Source organism: Mus caroli, unplaced genomic scaffold (genome assembly GCF_978045245.1).
Source record: "Mus caroli unplaced genomic scaffold, Mus_caroli_1 scaffold_2, whole genome shotgun sequence".
In the NCBI taxonomy this organism is placed as follows: Eukaryota; Metazoa; Chordata; class Mammalia; order Rodentia; family Muridae; genus Mus; species Mus caroli.
The window spans coordinates 112099555-112106253 of NW_028227257.1; positions in this window are offsets into that span (position 1 = coordinate 112099555).

Here is a 6699-nt window from a genome sequence, read left to right on the forward strand (position 1 = left end):
GTTCTGGTCTGATGATGGTTGGCTTTGAACATCTGCCTCTGTATTGGTCAGACTCTCTCTGGCAGAGCCTCTCAGGAGACAGTTATACCAGGCTCCTGTCAGCAAGCACTTCTTGGCATCAGCAATAGTGTCTGGGTTTGGTGTCTACATATGGGATAGATCGCCAGGTGGGGTAGCCTCTGTTTGGCCTTTCCTTCAGTTTTTAAAGGGAGAAGTTGAAAAATCATTATCAGTGCACTAGTGTGCACCTGTAATCCTCATAATGGGGAGGCTGAGGCAGGAGGATCTTGTTGAGTTCCAGACCATTCTTGGCTACATAGCAAAACCCTGGCTCAAAAAACAAGAAAACAACATCAAGAAGAACAAAAATCACATTCTGAAAGGTCTTAGATGAAGACTATTTTTACAGATCTATTATACACAACACTAGTTCCTATTTTGTAAACAGAGGATATACTAAATGTTAAGAACGTAAGTTTTTTTTTAAATTTTTTTGATTACGTATTTTCCTCAATTACATTTCCAATGCTATCCCAAAAGTCCCCCATACCCTCCCCCCCACACACACACACACACTTCCCTACCCACCCACTTCCACTTTTTGGCCCTGGCGTTCCCCTGTACTGGGGCATATAAAGTTTGCATGTCCAATGGGCCTCTCTTTCCAGTGATGGCCTACTAGGCCATCTTTTGATACATATGCAGCTAGAGTCAAGACCTCCAAGGTACTGGTTAGTTCATAATGTTGTTGCACCTACAGGGTTGCAGATCTTTATAACTCCTTGGATACTTTCTCTAGCTCCTCCATTGGGGGCCCTGTGATCCATCCAATAGCTGACTGTGAGCATCCACTTCTGTGTTTGCTAGGCCCTGGCCTAGTCTCATAAGAGACAGCTATATCAGGGTCCTTGCAGCAAAATCTTGCTAGTGTATGCAATGGTGTCATCGTTTGGAGGCTAATTATGGGATGGATCCCTGGATATGGCAGTCTCTAGATGTTCCATCCTTTTGTCTCAGCTCCAAACTTTGTCTCTGTAACTCCTTCCATGGGTGATTGTTTCCAATTCTAAGAAGGGGCAAAGTGTCCACACTTTGGTCTTCATTCTTCTTCAGTTTCATGTGTTTTACAAATTGTCTCTTATATCTTGGTTATACTAAGTTTCTGGGCTAATATCCACTTATTAGTGAGTACATATCATTTGAGTTCTTTTGTGATTGTGTTACCTCACTCAAGATGATGCCCTCCAGGTCCAACCATTTGCCTAGGAATTTCATAAATTCATTCTTTTTAATAGCTGAGTAATACTCCATTGTGTAAATGTACCACATTTTTTGTATCCATTCCTCTGTTGAGGGGCATCTGGGTTCTTTCCAGCTTCTGGCTATTATAAATAAGGCTGCTATGAACATAGTGGAGCATGTGTCCTTCTTACTGGTTGGGAAGAACATAAGTTTTATATAAAGATTTTTATGTAGTTAAAGAAGCCACCAAGCCGCTAATTACAATTAATACAATGTTCTACTTCAAGGGAGATTACATAACATAGCAAGATTTATCCACAACCTCCACATCTGCAAATAATTTGTAGAAATTTCTTTTATAGCAGCCATGATTATTAAACTTCTTGATTTTTGCTGATGTAGTGGTGGGGAGTGATTTGAGTTTTTTATTTCCTTCATTTAGAGAGAGCATTTTGGAGCTGTGGCACAGTCATTCTAAAGGAGAATTTGGCCAGAAACAAAGCTATTACAACGACCGTGTCAAGCCTTCAGTGGGATGAACAGAAACACAGGAGACTTGGCATTTACTCTGACCTTCTGAGAGAAACTCAACAAAGCAGTGTGGTTCTGAGGATGAAAGAAACTTGAGGAAACTTGATATTCCAGAATGATCTGAATCTTGACTAGAAAGCTCCTAGGTTCCAAAGGTCTGAGAAAATGTGCTGTCTACATCAAAAGGAAGACAGTAATAAGCCTCTTCTTCAGCATAAGTGGGGTTGTCCGCAAGGCATTCATCTACGAGGTCAAACAGTCACACCGGCCTATTATGCAGGAATTCTTAAACATTTGTGGGATTGTGTGCCGCACAAATGATTGGTGTCTGCTGGAGGATTCACTGGAGAACTGACTGTCAGCTTGGAGTGGGCGAAAAGGTCCACACACACACACACACACACACACACACACACATTTAATCACAAAAGTACTTTCTGTGGATTGTTGAGCAAACAAACACAGACCAAGTCATTCCAGGGTTTTTCCCCCATCACTGTTATGTGGCACTGAAGGACTGGCATTTGCCAATTCAAAATGTGGACTCCATAAAAATAATAAAGGTATCATTAAACTAGTTATTTGTGCCAGGCTTACCTGTCTAAGCTAATGTTGCTAAGAAACAGCTTTCAGAGTGTCAGTTTATAGCCTTCTAGCCATTACAAAACAACAACAACAACAAACAATGGCAAAGCCTTTAAGATTCCAAAATGGTTTCTTTTCTCAGATAAAGATATGCAGGAAAGACAGACTTCTTCAGAGTGTTCCTAGTTGCATGTGGTTACTGAATTGATCTGGCCCACCCACAATCTGACGGATACAACAAATTCAGAGGTAGTGTAAGTGAGAGCAGATATGTACAGACTGCAGCACAGATCCCTGATGCTCTTACATTGATCTAGCAAAATAAAGATGCTGGAGAGAAGGAATCAATGCCAGCATTAATGCTCCAGTGTAGGGCCTGGAGAGAAGGCTCAGCGGTTAATAGCACAGACTGATCTTCTGAAGGTCCCAAGTTCAATTCCCAGCAATCACATGGTGACTCACAACCATCTGTAATGGGATCCAATGCGCTCTTCTGGTGTGTCTGAAGACAGTGACAGTATACTCACATACATAACATACATAAATCTTTAAAAAAAAAAAACTTTCACTGTATTGCTCTATTTCCTATTCGTTTGTGCTGCTTTGGGGACCAGTAATGCAGTTAGCATAGGATAATGTGTGACACTGGAGAAGAGCTAAAGGATCATCATTGAAATGCAAACAATTCCAAAAGCCTCTCTGTCACTGTTTTACAGGGTTAGTAGAAGGGTCCCGCTGTAGACTGTGCTCTTCCCTGCAAATCAGCCACCACCTTCCTCAGATCAGATGTGCCCACGTGTCTGGCACAATCCGTTTCATTAACTCTTTACAAAATCTCATGGAAGAAAGAGCTGGGGAGGGTCTCTTGAACCCTTACCTGAGTTTCTGGGCAGTCTTCCCAGTCATTTGTATGTAAGTCTGTCCTAACTGTGTGTGGCCTCCTGTCTCAGAGCATTCTAGAGTATGTAGATAGGGAAAGGTTAATTGACTGTATTGTTCCATCTATTCTGCTTGCTTGGGAAGCTGTTATCCATGCTGGGTGAAGACTTTCCCGTGAGGATGCTTTGGGATCATCCAGGTTTCTGCCAACAATCCCTAACCCATGCTCTGTAAGTAAATCCCAATAAACTCATTGGTTTCCAAGGGTGAAAAGGTGAATTTGGTGAAATCACTACTTTGGTTTGTCCTTGGTTTGTTTGTGTGTCTCTGGGGAAGGAATTATCTCAACAAATGACCTTTGTAAAGGAAGATAAATATAGGCCTTCAAGGGCTGACAGGCTGGCTTTGGCTCCCACATGTAGAAAGTTAATTAAATGGCTGGAACTGAGATCTGGTGGCCCCCAGTTCCAGCCAGATCTTGATTCTGACTCCTTTTAAACTCCATGAAGTGATGACTTGCACATGAGTGCGGTTATAAAAGTTTTCTTTCAATGAGTTCAGAGGGCAAGCTTAGATGTACTGGAAGAGGCCCAGATGAGAGAATATCTTTGTGTCTCTGTCTCTCACCTCTAGATAAGGCTCATGAAAGTGTATCGTCTCATGCTCTTTCCAAGTTTTACAACAATGCAGGAAGTTTCAGGGGTCCTCTGGGCACCAGGACAACAAATGGAAACTGTAGACTAATCTAAGCTGTGACTACTTTAGCTACACACTTAGCTAAAGGCTACGCAGATGCCCTCAGCCACGGTGTAGATTGGTTCCCTGTGGCAAACACCTAGTCACAACACTCCTGGTTCACATTCAATTGCTAAGATGCAAAGTCTAGAGCAGTTTAAGCAAAACTAGATCTTCTATTTATTAGACTCCCTGGCTACAGGAAGTATCCGCACACTGCTGGACACCATGGATCTAAATCACTGGTACCAATAGAATAAGCACCAACATTTATGTTCTCCACCCTCAGTTTTTATTTCTCTCCAAATTACATCATCGAATGCTGCAGTCATGTAATATTTTGTTTTTTTCATCCCTTTCTACTTCTTTCTAACTCCTCCCTTCCCCTTCTGTCTTAGTTGGGGTTTTATTGCTATAAAGAGACACAATGACCATGGCAACTCTTATAGAAAAAAAAAAGACATTTAATTGGGGCTGGCTTACACTTTAGAGGTTCAGTCCTTTATCATCATGATGGGAAGCATGGTGGAATACAGGCAGGCATGGTGCTGGAGAAGGAGCTGAGAGTTCCACATCTTGGTCTGCAGACAGCAAGGAGAGACTGTGACACTGGATGTGGCTTGAGCATATACAAGACCTCAAAGCTCCACCCCCTGCCCACAGTGATGCAGTTTCTCTAATAAGGCCATACCTCCCAATAGTGCCACACCCGATGGGGGTCAATCACATTCAAACTACACACCATCCCAGCGTACAACCTAGAAGTTTTGCTCAAGAAAAAGAACAAATACATCCTCACTTTTGATTCCTATCCAACCTCTACAGAAACCATTGCTACTCAAAGCAATTGAATTTCATGGATACTTTAAAATAATATTACAGATTGGAAAGGGAGCCACTAACAAAGCATCTTTTAAGAAAGGGGGGATTTCAAGCTGTCACGGTAGTCTGTCTGTAACCTTATTATTCAGGGACCTGAGACAGGTTATCCTGGACCACGTAATGAGTTTCCAAATTACCCCGGTAAAAGAAAAGTTCTACATTGAAATCTTGTATCAGTTGATAGTTTAAGATGTCAAACAGGTCATAATGGCTTAAGAGAATCAATGTCACCTTAATGATTCCTACAGCCTTATTAGCAACCTCCCATTCAATACCACAACCTTTTTGATTTTGCTTCTACCTAACCCTTTTGTTGGTGGTGGTGGTGGTGGTTTTTTGTTTGTTTGTTTGTTTTGTTGGTTTTTCGAGACAGGGTTTCTCTGCGTAGCCTTGGCTGTCCTGGAACTCACTTTGTAGACCAGGCTGGCCTCCAACTCAGAAATCCTCCCTCCTCTGCCTCCCAAGTGCTGGGATTAAAGGTGTGCGACACCATACCCAGCTTGCTTCTACCTAACCCTTACCCAACTGATGGAGCCCTCCACTGTTTTTCAGAAGCCTGACTTTCCAACCCCCTTTTGGTTTCAGTGCTTCCTATTCTGAAACCCACCCAGTGGCCACCTCCCTGGCCTGCTCTCCAACTCCTCCCCATCTTTTTCAGAGTGTTTTCTAGTTTAGCATTCATGCTACATTTATATAACCAGGGTAGTAAGTGTATCTGCCTTCCCTTTCTGAATGCTTCTCCTTCTTTCAGCATCTTCTCTCATTACTGTTACATAGCATTAGTATCTCAGATGGTTTTATCAATGTATCTAGTCTTCACCTAGAAAGTGATACAAGAGTTTGAAAACATGCCTCTGATTCAAAAGCCCGTGCTCTATGCCCCATTGCACAGATGACATCCTGCCTCCACTCCCTCTGTCCTCCCCAGCTAATTAATTCGCAATTCTAGTGAAAATTCTTGAACAGACCTCTTTATTGGGCATGGTTATCATCATCTGATAGCATTTAATGGGGGTCCACTCACATTCCATTCTGAGTCACTAGCAAACATTACTAAATCCTCATTTCACTGAAAAGTAACCAGACCGCGGAGAGCTGAGACAATACCATCACTAACCTTGCCCAAGGCTGTCCATGTTCCCAGTATCCTGGGACGATCCCAGAGTCCTGGGTCAGTACCACAGCCCCATTGTCTAAGGGTGATGAGCTCAAACATCGTGCTCACTTTTCCAGGGAAGCTTATCTCTTCCCAGTACATCACTTACCCTTCAAACCCAGAATAAATGTGTTCCACATGTGCTGTCTCAGACTATGTGTGATGCTTGCTTCCCTAGAAACCAGCTATTACCCATCCATGTACAGGCTAATGCCAAATTGTGTGCAAAGTGCTTAGCTCTGGTTTTCCTGTTTCTCCCTCTTCACTGGACTCTTGGGGGGAGAAGACTGTGGCTCACTCCATTTGGAGTCTATATTCTTATCCAGGCTGACTTGCAGCATTTACTTTTGTTTAAGTTTTGTTAATCAGAGCTCTGAAAATTCATGAGGATAGCTGTTGTTAAGGACACATAGACAACTTTTACCCCTTTCTAAGTTCCAAGGAACAAACCAGGCTGGAAAACCAATGGGTTTGTTAGGCTTCCTTACATAGAGTAGGTAAGAGGTTACTTACAGGGCCTGGGTGCCCCTCATCTCAACAGGCCTGGAAGGACTTTACTCATCAGGGATCAGGGTTTCCATATTTAGGGTTTTTTATTGCTGTTGTTTTTTATTGTGTTGTGTTTGTTTGTTTTGAGAAAAGTTTCTCTATAAAGTCTTGGTTGTCCTAGAATTCACTCTGTAGACCAG